We start from the raw sequence: 17,960 nt of genomic DNA, 5'->3' as shown, positions 1-17,960 counted from the left end.
ATTGGATCCTTGGTGCTCACTGGCCAGTCAGCTAGTCCAGTCAATGAGCGCCCTATCTCTAGGTGGAGAGAGGCTGAGGAAGATTTTTGAGTCTGCCCTCTGGTCTCCACATGCATGTGCATACATGCGCATATACACCATTTTACACACACACACACACACACACACACACACACACACACACACACGGAAACTGAGTCAGCAGAGACTGCAGAGTGACTTTGTAATTCCTTCCAAAATCATCCCATGTTTTCAAGTTCCTTTATCTCCCCCAAACACCAATGTTGAGACTTTCTTCTCCAAGTTTGCATACACAGTGAGATGCTCGCTACCTTTTCAGATGGGCTATCCTTCTGCAAAATCTTTGACTCGGTTTAAGCTTACCTTTAGGTGTGCCGAAGTACATCCTGGTAATAGCCACCTTTAGACACAAGCATCTAATCCTCCCCCCCCGCCCCCCGAACAGAGATTATGGGATTGTGTTTAAAGTGTGATACCAGTAAGCCTACCTGTGCTATCCATTTCTTGTGAATCTACCGCCTAAGCTTGCGGGTTAATAAAGACAAACAAAGCGGGTGGGACATGGGAACCAGTCACCTCTAGCACAGTAGGAATGAGCCACCGGGAGCAGAGGGGAGTAGGGTGGGAGGAGAGGGGTGTGTGTGTGTGTGTGTGTGTGTGTGTAGGGAGGAAACGGCTCATCCCCCAGGAGACCCTGGAAGGACCACAACAGACTCTGTGGTTCTGTAGGTAAAGTCCTTGTTTGCTCTTCTGTCGCTGTGATAAAAATACCAAGACCAAGCCAGGCAGTGGTGATGCACGCCTTTAATCCCAGCACTTGGGAGGCAGAAACAGACAGATCTCTGTGAGTTCGAGGCCAGCCTGGACTACAGGGTGAGTTCCAGCACGGCTGGTGCAACACAGAGAAACCCTTTTCTCAAAAAAAAAAAAAAGCAAAACAAACAAACGAATGAAAAAAATACCATTACCAAAGGCAACTTGTGGAGGGAAAGGGTTTTGTTTCATTTTATACTTCAAGGTCACAATCCGTCATTGAGGAAACTGGAGGCAGAAGCTAGAAGCAGAAACCAAGGAGGATGCTGCTTACTGATGCTCTCTCTCTTTCTCTCTTCTCAGGTAGGCTTTCTTTCTTGCTTGCTTGCTTTCTGTAATTTTTTGTTGTTGTTGTTGTTTTAGTTTTTCGAGACAGGGTTTCTCTGTAGCTTTGGAGCCTGCCTTGGAACTAGCTCTTGTAGACCAGGCTGGTCTCGAACTCACAGAGATCCACCTGCCTCTGACTCCCAAGTGCTGGGATTAAAGGCGTTCGCCACCACCACCAGGCTCCTTTCTTTTAATTTTTAAATTATGGGTATGGGTGTTTTGCCTGCATGTATGTCTGTGTACCACAAGCATTCCCGGTCTCCATAGAGGCCGGAAGAAGGTGTTAGATCCCTTGAGTCTGGAGTTACAGACGGTTGCAAGCTGCCATACGTGTAGTAGAAATCAAACCCAGGTCCTCTGGAAGAGCAACCTGTGCTCTTAACCACTCAGCCACCTCTCCAGCTTCCCAGCTAGCTTTGTCATACAGCCCAGGACCTGGCCTCCCTGCCTAGGGATGGTACTAGCCATGGTGATCTGGGCTCTCATGCATCGATTAAATTAAGAAAATGACCCCATAGACAAACTGCCAACCAATTTGATGCAGGCAATCCCCCAAATCAGACTCCTTTAGGTCACTCTGAGCTATGTCAAGTGGACAGCTGAAGCTAATGAGAAGGCCACACAGTATGAGGGCATTAGTTAGGTCCCCAGAACCTGAGTAACACCTGGGTGTGATTAAACATATCTGTAACTCCAGAGCTGGAACTAGAGACAGGTGACTCACGGGAGCGTGCTGGCCAGCCTATCTAGCACAAATAGTAATCTCTAGTCTTAGTGTCTCGAAAACTAATGTAGAGAATCAATAGAGGAAAACATTTGACATTAACCTTTGGCCTCCAGCTGCACCCACGTAGGCAAGTGCACACATGCGTATGCCTGCCACAAACTCACGTGTACACACGTAGAAATGTACCCATGCTGCTCACAGAGCACACGAGAGGTGGGCAGGGGGCAGGGGCTTGGAATTCCAGTTACTTAGGAGGCTGAAACTGGGGGAACCCGAGTTCAAGGCCAGCCTGGGCTACAGAGTGAAGGGCAGGAGGAGAGGAGAGAGAGGGGTGCTGGAAGGTAGCTCCATCAGGAAGGGGCTTGCTGCACAAGCAAGGATCTGAGTGTGGTCCCTAGAACCCACATCAAAGAACAGAATATGGTGATGTATGCTCGTAATCACTAGGGAGATGAGTGGGGGAAGTGGGGGAGGGATGGGGGGTGTTCTAGGGAGATGGGGTGGGGTGGGGGAACAGGGTGGGGGTGGAAGATGAGGGTGGGAGTAGGGGAGAGATGGAGATGGAGTGGGGGAGGGATGGGGTGGGTACTAGGGAGATGGGGTGGGGGTGGGTTAGGGATGGGGAATGAGGGTAGGGGAGGGATGGGGTGAGGGTAGAGGGTAGGAGGATGGGTGTGGGGACCCCTGAGCTCTCTGGCGAGGCAACCTAGCCTAATATGAGAGCCTCAGGTCCCAGTGAACAGTCCTGTCTCAAAAAAACAAGGTGTGTGTTGGGCAGTGGTGGCACATGGCTTTGGTCCCAGCAAACAGCCAGGGCTACACAGAGAAACCCTGTCTCGAAAAACACGAAACAAACAAACAAAAAACTATGGTTCAGGGCTCAGCTCCTGAGGAACTGTCCACAAAGCTCTGATTCCTCATGCACGCAAACACACCCACATATACACACATGTACCTCCCACGTGCAGTCACACACATTTACCCACACACTTGCACACCACACACACATATATACCCTCACACGCGTGTGCACCACACACGTTTACCACACACACATATGTACCCTCACACACGTGTGCACCACACACGTTTACCACACACATGTGCACCACACACATGTTCCCTCACACAGTGTGCACCACACACGTTTACCACACACATGTGCACCCACACACATGTTCCCTCACACACATGTGCACCACACACATTACCCCCCACATGTTCCCTCACACGCATGTGAACCACACACGTTACCCTCACACACGTGTGCACCATGCACACATGTTCCCTCACACGCATGTGCACCACACATGTTACCCTCACACACGTGTGCACCATGCACACATGTTCCCTCACACACATGTGCACCACACGTTACCCCCACCCAGTGCACCCACATACATGTGCACCACGCACACACATATGTACCCTCACACACATGTGCACCCTACACACAGTACACCCACACTGCACACACATAGGTACCCTCACACACATGTGCACCACACACGTACATGTTCACTCACACACATGTGAACCCCCCCCAGAACAAAGCCAGAATCACTCACAGACTTCAGGATCCCGTGAGGCCAAGAGCTGGTAGAGTTAGGGAAGGTCTGAAAGTTAGGGAAGTGAGTCCCACTGCTTCCCCCCTTTATTCTGATGACAAGACTCATAAGGAAGCTGTCTTTCACCCTATGTCATCTGTCTGTCATGAGGAGCCTCGGAACTCCCTGCAGAAGCAGTCAACGGAGGCTTGAGAAGATGAGTCAGGCAGTTATGAGCACTTCTCACTCTTCCAGAGGACCCAGGTTCAATTCCCAGCACCCACAGAGCAGCTCATCACCATCTGTAACTCTAGTTCCAGGGGATCTCACGCCCTCTCCTGGCTGCTATAAGAACTGCATGCACAGGGCGCACAGACATATATGCAGGCCAAACACTGACTTCAAAGGATAAAAATATTTAAAAAGAACTGGGGGAGGGCAGCATTCTTTTCCCATTCCCTTTGGCTGACAATAAAAAATAAATCTGATTTCTTATCAAAGGAAAACAGAGCAGAGCTTTGACCAAGGCCAGACCTGTGGTTGAGCTTCTGAATGTCTGAAGGATTTCAGCCCTGGGTCTCTGAACTTTATTAACTCAAGTTGCCTGGCCTTGGTGTCATCCTAGCCTTGTGAGTCTAAGTAACTCCACGGACTTACGTCCCTCACATTCCAGGGCAACACTGATAGCATTTGAATTTGTATTTCATCTAATTTTTTCTCCAGGGTGGTCCTCTGTGGTATCTTGTAGAGGGAGTCAGTTCTTTCCTCTCATCGTGTGGGATTGAATATAGGTGGCCAGGGTTGGTGGCAAGCATTCTTACCACTGAGCCATCTTACTGGCCCTACTGGTAGCTTCTCAGCTTCTCAAAGCTGTGTTAGAGGGCTGATGTGCTATTTTGGCTTTTATGCAGTGCAGGGGATCAAACCAGGATCTCACAGTGCAAAATGTTCTCTCTCTCTCTCTCTCTCTCTCTCTCTCTCTCTCTCTCTCTCTCTCTCTCTCTCATTCTATAGCCCAGGCTAGCCTGAAACTCATGTAGATTAGGCTACTCTCAAGTTTGCAGCCAGCCTCCCAAATACTAGAATTGCAGGCATTAGCCACATGCTTAGATTGTAGTGTGTGTGATGTGCGTATGTGTGTGTGTATGTGTGATGTGTGTGTGAAGGTCAGAGATCAATATTAGGTATCATTTCTCAGGAGCCTTTCACCTTTTAAAAATATTTATTTTTATTTTATATGTATGAGTGTTTTGCCTATAGTTGTAGTAAATGTGGCATGAGCCTGCAGTACCCACAGATACCAGATATCCTTTGGGACTGGAGTAATGCTGGAAGGGGCCATGTGGATGCTGGGAACTGATTCATGACTCTTTGAAAGAGTTGTCAGTGCTTTTAGCCACTCAGCCGTCTCTCCACGTCCTCTACCCTGTTCTTTTGAAACAAGGTGTTGCTAAGCTTCCTTCCCAGAGGGAGACGCGTGAGGTCTACCCCTTCTCCTCAAATCCTAATAACAAGCTGAGGTATGATTTCACCAAAGTTTACTTTGGGGAGCCAACTTCTTGGTCTTTGTTACAGAGCATAGATGAAGGGGTAATTTGCAGGGGTGTGGGTGGCCCTCCCTGACAAGGCTATGCTGGAAAATCTTTGCTCAGCAGGGAAGAGAACGTCTGCAGAGACACATAGATAGACCCTTCTCCCTTATTCTTCCCCGCCTATGTACAGCAGCCCCTCCAATAGGCCACATGCAATTAAGGCACAGCTACATAACAGGTTGCTGGAAGTGGCTAGATACTCAGGTGAGGGTCTTGTGACCCCACCCTCATGAAGGGATATAAACAGTCAACAGGTCAGGTGGGAATGGTCTTTTTTTTTTTGCGGGGTTGGGGGGGATGATCTTTTTGTAAAGGGAGAAGCTGAATTTCTAAGATGGCGGTTGTGAAGGAACGTCACACCAAAACAACAAATAGGCCTGACGTTTGACAAGCAGCTTAGGGTTGACAAGCAGCTTAGAGTGGTTAGGCAGCAAGCTCCAGAATCCTCCTGCCTCTGCTTACCTAGAACTGGGTTACAGGTGCATGCCACCACATCATGAGGGCCAGGATCTACCTCATCCTATGCTTGTCCCATGCTTGCAATACAAACATTTTACTGATGGAGTAACTTGGAGTAACTCCCCAGCCTGGGTTTGTATTTTTTTTAATTGACTTACTTATTTTTATTTTATTTGCATTGGTGTTTTCTGCTTGTATGTCTGTGTGAGGGTGTTTGATCCCCTGGAACTGGACTTTCAGACAGTTGTAAGCTGTCATATAAATGCTGGGAATTGAACCTGGGTCCTCTGGAAGAGCAGCCAGTGCTCTTATGCACTGAGCCATCTCTCCAGCCCCCAGGTTTGAAAAGAAGAGATCATCTGTGTAGCATTAGCAGGCTTTGAATGTACAGAGCTGTTCCTGCCTTTGAAAGCCTACCACTCTGGCTGGGCAGTGGTGGCAGGCACACATCTTTAATCTCAGCACTCGGGAGGCAGAGACAGGAGAATCTCTGTGAGTTCGAGGCCAGCCTGGTCTACAAGAGCTAGTCTACCACCCTGTCTCTTAGTTTATACTTCTTAAAAACCAACCACACCCTTTGGCATACTACAAGGGACGTTAACACAATCATGTTAATCTGGGGCCCCTCTTTCTTCTCGTATGAAGACCACGCACTCTTCAGCCAAATATGCTGGTATTTTCTGAGATGTAGAAGAGGACCGTGTACCCAACCTTAGAGACGCACCATGGGTTCAGGGTATCTGAAGCTTCTATGTACCCATGACAGAAAAAGAGGCCAGGATGTGAGAAGTGCTGAGAGGTGTGGTGTCAGAAACAGGGCTCGTGAGAATCACCGCCGGAGAGGACCCCCTGGTTGAGAGCATAGAAGCTGTGCCCCGTGAGAAAGAGAATGACTCCAAAGCGAGCATGGAACACATAGACACTCCCTGGGGGCTGGGGCAGGAATCCTAGAGGGTAGATCCCACACTCAGGCCCTGGGGAAGGCAGACTCTGCAGGGAAAGCAGAGCAGGGATAGCTGGGAGATGCTTTGCCAGCCCATTGTTAGTAATCAGGTCCGGTACACAGAACGTCTAGCTGGCAATCCTGAAACACCTATGTCCCAGTTTCTTCTGCTGCTTTTGCTGTGATAAAGAATACTCTGATAAAAGCAACTTAAAGAGAGAAGGGGGTTGTTCTGACTCACAGTTCAAGGGCACAGTCCACTACACCCACCATCTGGAAGCAGAGATAAATCCACGCTGCTACTCAGCTCTCTTAACCCACTTAGACACCCCAGGATCCCAGCCAGGAAATGGCACTGCCCACAATGGGCAGAGGTCCTCTCACCTCAATTAACCAGAACAAGATAATCACTCCCAGGCGTGCCCATCGCCCAGCTCACTGGGGATTCTGTCAGACTGACAACATAAATCATGACGATCTAATAGTTGGTGGACCTTGAGATGTCTACTAGATGAGACACCGTCACCTGGGGACTTTAAGATACCTTCTAGTTCAGCAACTTGAAACAGCTATCAGACTGGGGACCTTGAGAGCACTCACTAGGCAGAGAATCTTTGGGTGGATCCCTCCCATTCTCTGAACCTCTGGACTCTTCTGTCGAGTGTGTATTTCAGAGAGATTTGCTATGATATCTAGGACATGTTACATCTCAGCAGTACAGCACCTGCCTAGAATCCTCCAGTAAGGGGCTGGGGTGTGACACAGTGGTAGAGCACCTGCCTAGAATCCCCCAGTGAGGGGCTGGGGTGTGGCTCAGTGGTAGAACACCTGCCTAGAATCCCCCAGTGAGGGGCTGGGGTGTGGCTCAGTGGTAGAACACCCGCTTAGCCTGAATGATAGCCTGAGTTCCTCCTCCACTGCTGCAAAGGAAAGTGCTTTGCTATGGTCTGCTAGAGGACCGCCTAGCTCCACTGTAGGCGCTCTAAGAACTGGAGTGAGGTAACAGATCTACCATCCTGTGGCCCCTTTTGCCATTTTCTGAGCAGTCTTTCTGACTGCCACGCCTGTACCTACAGCCTCTTCCCCCCTTTGTTTGATGGTGAGGGTTCAAAAGAGACAAGAGTCAAGGCAGGTGGTAGTGGCTCACACCTTTACTCCCAGCATTCGGGAGGCAGAGGCAGATGGATCTCTGTGGGTTCGAGGCCAGTCTGGTCTACAGAAGGAGTTCTAGGAGAACAAGAGCTGTTACACAGAGAAACCCTGTCTCAAAAAACCAAAACCAAACCAAAACAAAAAACACAAGCATCCACAGAGTCTTGGGCTAAACAGTCCTTCTCTCCTAGAGACAGTGACATGTTCTGGGATGGCATCAGTCCAGTCCTTCCGCTAGGCTGACACCCAGGCCTAAGCTGTGTACCTCCAGTTACTTTTCCAAGGGGGCGGGGATCACTATGGCTTTGGATGACTTTGTTCCTTCCTGTTTTTGGCTCTTCCTGTAGTTCTTTTCCCATCCCTACCCACCCGATGTTTTAGACAAGGTCTCTGTATGTACTACCTTAGAACTCACTGTGCTGCCCAGATTGACCTTGATCGTTCTTTCTCAGCCTCCGAAAGTGACACACGGGCCACCAGGTCTGGCTTCCCTTTGGACTCTTACTACTTCATAGAGGAAAGCTATGGAGATCCAAGTGGAAGCCAGGTCTCCAATGCCTCTGCATTCTAGACCTAGTGGACCCATTGATTCACCAAATAAGATTAAGCATGTGTGATAAGAATGGCATTAGCCAATCAGGACAGGACACAGAATTGTCAGCACTGGAAGGGGTCTGTCCCTGGAAAAGTTTCACAGAACCAGGTTCAAGGAAAATCCATGCCTTTCCTTTATAGCTATGTTTTCAATGCTAATGATTGAATCCAGGGCTTCACAAACAGAAAGGCTTTGCCACTGAGCCACATCTCAGCCCCTCACTGGGGGATTCTAGGCAGGAGCTCTACCACTGAGCCACACCCCTGCCCCTCACTGGGGGATTCTAGGCAGGGGCTCTACCATTGAGCCACACCCCAGCCCCTCACTGGGGGATTCTAGGCAGGGGTTCTACCATTGAGCCACACCCCTGCCCCTTACTGGGAGGTTCTAGGCAGGGGTTGTACCAGTTGAGGTTTATTTCACTGGATCCTCTAAAGTACCAGGTAACCTGTAGGCAGAGGAGGACTGCAGAGAAAGCACTCTGTGACTCTGATTTCAGGGATGGTTTGAGATGTTGTTTACACAGGTACACTGTGACAGCAATGTCCACACTGCTTGTTGACTTGACCTTTAGGTTCCAGCTATCAGACCATGAAGAAGAAAGTGTATTAGAGCACAAACCCTGTGAAACCCCAGAATGCAAACAGAGACCCTGATAGTAGAACCTGGAGGCAGAGATGGGGACAGAGCAAGGGGCAAGGGCTACATTGCGTAACGGTAAGAGATAGTGCGACTGCTCATGGATCAAAAGCTAAAGGTCTAGGTTGCTGCATTAATCATCAGGATGACGAAGAGGAACTAAATTAAGTTAGATATCAAAACAACTACATTGGAAAGATGTGGAAGTGAGGGTGAACTGTGGGTTCAATAACCTTAATCATATATATATGAGCAAGACTTAAATATAGTTCTGGTCTACACAGTGAGCTCTAGGCCAGCCAGGGTCTATATAACAAGACCCTGACTCAAACCAACCAACCAATCAAAAAAAAACCATAAGTCTTCGATGACATCAGAGTCAGCACCTAAAATATCAGGCATAGGGTGGCCCAGCAGATAAGGATGCTTGCCTGAGTTCAGTTTCTGGGAGCAACATGGTGGAAGTTGAGAGCCGACTCCTGCGAGTTGTCTTCTGACCGCCACACGCGTGCTGTAGCACATGGACACCAATGTCCACACCCCCACACACACTAAAATGGGTAAAAATAGTAAACATGCACCCACACAAAACCTGACAACAAAACTCGGGGATAGAGCCGGCCCTGGTGACAAAGGCCTGTCATTCTAGCTACTCAGGGGACAGAGGGAGGAGGCGCAAAGATATAAAGGTCTGTCTGGGTTACAGTGAGTTCAAACCTAGCATGAGTAACTTGGTGAGACCCTGCCCCAGAAGAAAACGTTTTCAAAAAGGGAGCTGGGGCTATAGCTTGGTGTCAGGCTGTGCACCGGCCTAGCAGGTGGAAGGTTCTAGTTCAATCCCCAGTCCCACAAAACAAAAATGGAGCTTAGGACAAAAGCAGTCACAAAAATACCAATTTAAAGTGTCTCTGTAGGAGTCATCAAGCCCTGCAACAAACAAATAAGCAAGCCAACAAACAAACAAACAAAACACTAATTGGTTAGCTTGGAATAAGAACCAAAAGAAAGGAGAAAATGGGGTGAGTCTTGATCCCCTCTGGGCAGCCAGGATAAGCAAGTGGTGGGGGGTTGGCAGACGGCTAGTGTCTGTAATCAGCCCTTAGGCGTATCTTTTCTTAAAATTGAGAAATGCGAACTGTGATTTAATTTAAAAACTATGCTATTTCTTTGTGTGGGGAGACACACACCAGGATATGTACTCCGTGGTGTATGCCGTGGAAGTCAGAAAGCAATCTGTAGGCATCATTGTTCCCGCTACCTGGGGTTCTCGGGGATCGAACTCATGTCAATAGACTTGGCTGCAGGTGCCTTTACTGGCCGACTTCCCACCCCCATTAAAGAAGGGCAATTATGGCAGAATGTACCAATTGTGTGTATCATCAATAAGCTCTCGTCCCTGTCTTTTTGTTTTTTTTTAAATAACTAGACACTCCTTACTTACAGATTTAGCAATAATAAAACACAGACCTGTTTCTGAAGACCTTCACTAACCATGTATCATTAAACGTCCGCATTTGGTTATAGCCCAGCAGAAGCACAACCTCTCAGCCAAATTCTATTTATTTATTGATTGATTTGATTTTGATTTTTTTGAGACAGGGTTTCACTGTAGTTTTAGAACCTGTCCTGGAACTAGCTCTTGTAGACCAGGCTGGTCTCGAACTCACAGAGATCCACCTGCCTCTGCCTCCCGAGTGCTGGGATTAAAGGCGTGCGCCACCACTGCCCACCTCTTTGCCAAATTTTAGCTCACTTCACTTCTCTGTGTGATGCTGGGAAACTTCATGTAGTTAGAGTAGTTTGTGCTTCCTTGGCCGGAAACTGCTGAGTTCTGTCTTTTGTCTACTTGCGTTAATTAATCCTGCTTATTTAATTAATTAGCAGGGGCTCTTTATTCTGGACATACTCTTTGCTTGTAGTTGCAAATATTTTCTTCTAATTAGTTGTCTTTGGAAACGTGCTTGCTGATTTTTGACACACATCAAGTATTTATCTGTTTGTTTCCCTCACATTAGTCTCATTTGTTTGGTGTTTAGATGGGTGTATGGTGCGGCGGCCCCCGTGTGGAGGTCAGAGAACAACTTTTGGCAGTTGGTTCTCTCCTTCCACCGAGAGTCCTGGGGATCGAACTCAGGTTGTCAGGCTTAGCAACATGTGCCTCTATTTGCTGAGCCATCTCACCAGCCATATTTAGTTATAGGTAAGAACTCACTATGTAGTCTAGGCTGGCCCCAAAATATCATACCCAGCTTCTTCCTTTCCTCCTTCCTTCCTTCTTTCCTTCCTTCTTTCCTTCCTTCTTTCCTTCCTTCTTTCCTTCCTTCCTTCCTTCCTTCCTTCCTTCCTTCCTTCCTTCCTTCCTTCCTTTCTTCAAGTTCTGATAGCCCAGAGCAGCCTTCGCCTCCTCATGTAGCTCCGGATGTTCTGGAACTCCTAATCCTCCTGTGTCTAACTCCCAAGCACAGAGATTATAGGTTTTCACCATCACACTCAATTCATGGTATTTCTTTTCTCTTCTTCCTTTTTCTTTTTCCGAGACAAGGTCTTGTTATATAACCTTGACTAGTTTAGAACTCGCTGTAGAGACTAGGCTGGACAGATAATCCTTCTGCCTCTGTCTCAGTAGTGCTGGGATTATCGCTATCCATCACCAAGCCTAACTTTTATGACATCCCTAAAAATATTTGGCCAAGTGGTAGTGGTGCACACCTTTAAAAAGATTATTTTATCCATATAGAATCTGAGCCTGTATTAGTTAGTGTGAGGTTCCCCCCCCCCCCCGCCACCTATTTATTGACTGTGCATTTTCAGAAGGCAAGGGCAGTGACCAGGACATTGGCTGAGGAGCACAGGAGAAACTCACATACAGTCAGGAAGCGTCTGGAGCTACCCAGGTGAAATGTGAACCCAGGAGCACTGGCGTCAGGTGAAAAGCAGTCACCCGTGTGACTCAGTGATAGATCACTTGCCTAGAATTCCCCAGTGAGATGCCCGGGGCAGGGCTTGGAGAGACAGTCCTTGCCTAGCATTCAGAGGCCCTGGGTTCACTGGCCAACAGGGAGGGAGGGAGGGAGGGAGGGAGGGAGGGAGGGAGGGAAGACAAATTAGCCACAAAAAAGTCCCTCACCCCAATCAGATCTGTATTTCTGCTCTAAAGGCAAAAGCAGGAAGTAGGATTTCAAGGCTTAGCAGAGCATCTGGGAGGCATTCGAGTGGTGTTGAAAGGATGACACAAATATCGGGTATGGCTTTCTGCTGCAGCAATCACATGGGTTGCTGTAAGAGTCTCCTGTTGCTCATTCCCTAGTTGGACTGGGCCAGCCCTACCCTGAGGTCTGTAGTTCACCAAACCTGTTGCTGGGGTAGATTCATTTTCTGTGTCAAACTGGTTCCTTCCTAGCCATAGGAATCGCAACCTCGGGTGCCATCGTAATCTCTTTTTTGTAGGATTTTATATTACACTATTTTATTCATGGTTGCCTGTTTTAAGTATTTTTGAAGCCAGCTGGTGGTGGCGCACGCCTTTAATCCCAGCACTGGGGGACAGAGGCAAGTGGATCTCTGAGTTGGAGGTCAGCCTGGTCTACAGAGTGAGTTCCAGGACAGCCAGTACTACACAGAGAAACCCTGTCTTGAAAAACCCAAAAAAAAAAAAAAACCCAAACCAATATTTTAAAATTACATTTCGTGTGTGTGTGTGTGTGTGTGTGTAAGTCAGAGGATAAATTCCTGGAGTCATTTCTCTCCGTTCTTATGGATCTTCAGGATCCAACTCAAGCTGTCAGTCAGGCTTGGCAGCAAGCACCTTTCCTTGCTCAGACATCTCACAGGCCCATCCTTGTCTTAAATGGGGAAAGGCCAGATGTGGCGAGCATGCCTGAAAGGAGCTCAAGGCCAGTCTTGGCTGTATGGCTTGTTGGAGTCCATCCTGAGCTACATAAGGCTCTGGCTTGAAAAACAATAATGTGGGGGGAGGGGGGTGGCGGCGTACATTCTAAATCCCAGCACTGGGGAGGCAGAGGCAGGGGATCTCTGAGTGAGGCCAGACTGTCTACAGAGCGAGTTCCAGTACAGCCAGAAAGAAAGGAAAAAGGAAAAACAATAATAAAGCTTACACACACACACACACACACACACACACACACATATATATATATAATTACACATTTAATGAAGATGGAGAGAGGTCTCTGAAAGAAGTTGCTCACTGGTCCAAGAGGAATTTGTAGTAAAGCCTATCTTCTTCTAATTACTGTTACTATTATTTGGAGACAGTCTCACTATATAGCCTTGATTGGCCTAGAGTTCTCTATGCAGGGCAGGCTGGTCTTGAACACACAGAGATCCTCCTGCCTCTGCCTCCGCAGTGCTGGGTCACAGCAGAACATTAAAAATTTTTTATTGCATTTACTTTTTATTAGTGCGTGAGCAAGTGGCATACATGTGTCAGAGGGCAATCAGAGGGAGGCAGTTCTCTCCTTCCGCTGTTCCTCCCGAGCACAGACTGAGTCATCTTGAACAACAAGCACCTTTTACCTAGAGAGCCATCTTGGGTAACCTTTGCTAATAATAGTAACAGTCGTAAAGATAGTCTTTGCTGTCCAGCGCACTCACTCTTGCCCTTAGGAACAAAGATTGTTCAGTCACCCAATTCTCACATTCCTGTTACCCCAAACCTGTAGGGGGCAGAGGTGGGATTCTTAATTTCAATACAGCTGAATTTTCTGGTTTTTCTTTTTTGTTTGTTTGTTTCTTTGTTTTTGTTTTTTGAGACCGTTACGAGTAGCTCAGGCTGGCCATAAACTCATTATGTAGCTAAGGGTGATTCTCCTGTTGCAGCCTTCTGAGTGCTGGGACTTGTTCGGCTTTGCTCCGTTTATGCAGTGCTGGGATGGAATTCAAGGCTTCCTGCATGCTAGGTGAGAGCTGCACCAGCTGAGCTACATCTGCTGTGGCTCTTTTTTATTTTGGAGGCAGGTCTCACTTGGTAGCCTATGCTCTCCTGGTCCTCGATCTGTAACAGCGTAGGCTGGTCTCCGACTCGCAATCCTCCAGCCTCAGCCTCCTGAGCGCTGGGATGACAAGCACGGCTGCTGGCATCCAGATTTCCAAACCTTGTTGCCTTCGCCTCTTCCCTAGCCACTTTCCTCCCTCCAGCCGGCTAACTTTCAAATCTCAGTCGGGAACCCCTGGGCCAACGGTGCCGGCATCAGCCTCGACACTATCAGCTGACAAAGACAGGAGCTCGAGGCCAGCAGCAGGAGGCCACACGAGGTGACGCCCAGCCACGATCCCGCATTGACCCAAGAGAGCGAATTCAGTTGCCAGGGGGAGAGGCAGGGTCACGCAAGAACAAGCTGCCACAGCCGTGCACCCTTACCTCCACTCTAAGCCCAGGACTGGGCGGGGTCTCTTCGAGAGGGGCGTGCCGTAACCTAGGCACCCGTGCGTGGCCTGGGGGCGGGGCTTCTCTGAGGAGCAAAGTGGGGCGTGGCCTAGGAACGGAGAGCTCGACTTAGGGGCGGGGCTTTCCGAGCAGAGTTAAGGGGCGTGACCCACTAGGACCGTACCAAGAAGCGCAGATTTGGCAGGGGAGCAAAGGAAAGAAGGCCGTCCTTTAGAGCGCGCGCGTGAGGGTCTTGTGGGCGGAGTCTCGGCTGTGCCGGCCACGCCCCACCCCCTCAGCCTTCGGGAATGGTGGTAGCGCCCCAGTGGTGCGGGCTTGCGTCCGGCCCCAGTGCCTCAGAGATCTACCCGGCCGCGCGCGGTGTGTGAGCGGGTCGGTACCGAGGAGCGCTGGGTGAGTGAGGATTGGGAGACTTCGGGGGGGTGGGGGAGGCTCCGCTATTCCGGGTCACCTCCTGTCGTTACGACTACCCGGCTGGTGACTCCGGAGAGGGTTTTTAGGTCGGATCTCCGCGCGTCTCTCCCCGTGCGGAAGGCGAGACTTCCCACCTCGGCCCTTCTCTTGGGGTGGTGCTTCCTACCTCGACCTAACCTGTCGCGGGGAGTATTGAGGGTCGTCGTTTCCAGACGCCTCCCTATAGCGGCTTTCACCTGAGGGTCGGATCTTTGCATCTGCGGGTGGGGATCCGGTCCTCTCGACTCCTCTCTCAGGCAAAGCAACATTCCCTCTCCAAGCCTCAGTTTCCCCACCTGCGCGACGGGACTTTGGGGGCAGCAGATTATAAAACCCACTCACATTAGAATGAGCTCTATGAGGAGAATAGGATCCGGCAGCAATCAGGTAGCCTGGAGTCGTCCAGCTTGCATCCCTGGGGCAGTCACCCTCTCGGGACAGTGTCTGCGACACACCTTTGTCGGGCTCTCTTGAAGCAGCAGTGACACCCGGAGCTCTTGGGAGCAACTGGGTGAGAAGTCGAGATCTGCGGGACGGCAGGAGCGAGGCATCTTTCCGGTACTTGACCTGGACTGTCCCGCCCCCCCCCCCCCCCAATTTTCTTTTCCCAAGACGATTCAGCATTGTGTAAGCCAGTGAGTACCCAGGATTGAGGATTTCAGGGACACTTCAGTGAAAGCGGCTGTGTGTTTGAAATGGAACCAAGAACTTCAGAGGCTAGCTCGGAGCCTAGCCATGCAGGAGAATAATGGAAGCACAAAGGGAAGCTTAACTGGTGGGGACGGCCCTGACTTTGAGTCTTGCCACTTTGGCAGGATACATACATCACTCTTTTGAGCTTCAGTTTTGGCTTTAGTTGTCCCACTGCTCTCCCCTAGGGTTGACTTGTTTTTGCTGTTTTGTGACCAGGTTTCATTATGCAGACTAGGCTGGCCTGTGCCTGCCATTGAACTGATTGATTCTCCTGTCAGCCTCCTGAAGACAAAAATTCTAGGTGTGTGTCACCTGGCCTGACCAGGGTTGTGACATTTTCAATATTCAGGAGACTGAAGCAGGAGAATGTTTGAATTCAAGGTCAGCAAGTTCCAAGTCAGCCAGGGCTGCACATCCAGACCCGGGCTCAGGAAAACTCTCTGAGAAGAAGAAAGAGCCTGGCCAGTGGTATTGAGAACTGGGCTGTTCTTTGTAAACCAAGTGGTTATCTAGCCATGGAGATTTGTTCTTAATATACAGGGCAGTAACTCCTGGAGCTGTTTGTAGTTTTGGTTCATTAACCGCACACAAATTCTACTCTCATAGATTCCCCCTTGAATGGTAATCTTTGAATTGACTGCTCAGAGAACCCAGATAGTAAAGTCAGGAAACCCAGAATGGTCCACCTTCACGACAGTTAAAGTAGTCGCTTTATAGAGTTTTCACAGCCAGGTAGTGGTGGCATACACCTTTTAATCCCCCAGCTCAGGAGGCAGAGGCACTCTGTAAGTTCAAGGCCAGGACAACCAGGGCTACACAGAGAGACCCTGTCTGAGTTTTCACTTTCTTTGGAGAGTGAGCGGATCTTAAGTTTTATACCCTCTGATATGGGAGTTGCTCAGTCATTATCAAAAAGTGGCCAGAAAACAGGCCTGCACTGGAGAGAATGGGATATTATAGTATTACCCTCACATCTGGCACTTGAGAAAATAAGAGGCAGGATCTACGCTGGAAGATTCCAGAGTTGGACTTTGGTACCTGGAAATCACTCTGGGTTGAGGTTTTCTTAACTCCTTGAAAGTCAGGATCCACATCCATTGAGTAAGTCTCTATGTACTTAGCAGATAGTTTGGTAAGAACTGCCTGCCAAGAACAAAACATTTACTTACTAATCCATAAGTCATTTCAACATTGCAATTTTGGACCTTAGTTGTTTTGAGACAGGGTCTCGGGTCACCCAGACTGACCTTGAATCCCTGATCCTCCTACCTCTGCCTCCTGTGTGCTGGGATTATAGATGTGCACCACCACTCCTGGCTCTAGTGTCTACTTCTTAGGGATTTCCCCCCTTTGTGAAACCTTACACAACTGTCACACTGTCTTTGTAAGAGGCTCCAGCAGCATCCTTGGCAGGTGTGTAGTCACTTCACACCCCAAGCCAGGCCTCTGGGCCTCAGCTGAGTGAGCCACAACTTTCCTTAGTTTATTTTTTCTTTATCGGCTTTTCATACAGGTATGAAATCTATTGTGTATTGGGCATATTCCTTCACACACATACCCAAACATTTTTATTTTTGCTTTGCCCATTTGCCCTGTGCTGGACCAGCACTCTACCAACCCACTCAAGACTTGAGGGCGTGGTAAGATCTTGTTTCAGAAAAGAAAAGAATAGAACCAATAGCACAAAGCAGGACTGAGTTCATACCCTCTTGTGTGTCTTACAGCACATTATAGTAAAAGAAACAAGTAGTGTCTATAAATAGGAAGTACCACTTCTTAGGGTTTTCTTTCTTTTTCTTTTTTTGGTCCCCCTCTATTGTTTGTTTTGTGACAAAGTCTTGTCACAAAACTTTGACTGGCCCAGAACTACTTGTATAATCCAGGCTGACTTCAAATTTGTAGCAATCCTCCTGCCTCATCCTCCCAAATGTTGGGTTTACAGGGGATGTATCAGCTCCCTGGTGCCAAATCCTCTTTTTTATTATTATTTATTTCACATGGGCTGCAGCGCAAAGCTCATCTTTCCATACAGTTCTGCTGTTTGGCATTGGGCAGAAATCCGGACTTGCTGCACTTGGTGCAGTACTGGGCCAAAGGTAGTTTATCTGCTGGGATAAGCCACAGGTACACACCAAGCTTTGATTTCTACATCAGTAAAGCTGAGGAAAGAATCTCTGTTCCATCAGTCTCCCGGATTAGCTTAGAAGCTTGCTTAATTTTTATTTTAATTAATTAGTTAATTTTTGTCATTTGTTTTTCTCATGCAGTGGATGGTCTTGAATTCCTGGTCCTTCTGTCTCCATCTCCCACAGGTTAGGGTTTTTTTTTTTTTTAATAATAAGTCCTTGTCTCTAAGTAGCAATCCTCCTGCCTCAGTCTTAAGAGTGATGGATTTCCAGGTATGCCCCACCATGCCCAGGTAGAAGGTAGCTGTTGATTCTTGCTGTTCTTGGTAGGCTTAGGTCCCCATGGAATGACACTTCAAAGGCCCTTAGGGTGTGTCTTTGGTTCAGCTCCTTGAGAACCTTGCTGGGGACAGAAGCAAACAGAAAACTGAATACGTATGGCAGAATAAGCCAGATTTATCCCTGA

The 17,960-nt window shown here is 48.6% G+C and overlaps 1 protein-coding gene across 2 annotated transcripts in view; it reads left to right on the top strand.

Annotated features, from left to right (window-relative positions):
* The first annotated feature begins 14,381 nt into the window (after positions 1 to 14,381).
* Positions 14,382 to 17,960, top strand: part of Por (cytochrome p450 oxidoreductase) — a 42,820-nt gene continuing 39,241 nt past the window's right edge. The window contains exon 1 of one of the 2 annotated variants that reach the window (XM_075976807.1): positions 14,382 to 14,615. The gene's annotated coding sequence lies outside the window, so the exon portion shown is untranslated. The remainder of the gene's footprint in view (positions 14,616 to 17,960) is intronic. The other variant, XM_075976797.1, reaches the window with a different exon arrangement.

The sequence above is a fragment of the Microtus pennsylvanicus genome, chromosome 1 (assembly GCF_037038515.1).
Source record: "Microtus pennsylvanicus isolate mMicPen1 chromosome 1, mMicPen1.hap1, whole genome shotgun sequence".
NCBI lineage: Eukaryota > Metazoa > Chordata > Mammalia > Rodentia > Cricetidae > Microtus > Microtus pennsylvanicus.
This window is presented reverse-complemented; position numbering and strand designations above follow the sequence as displayed.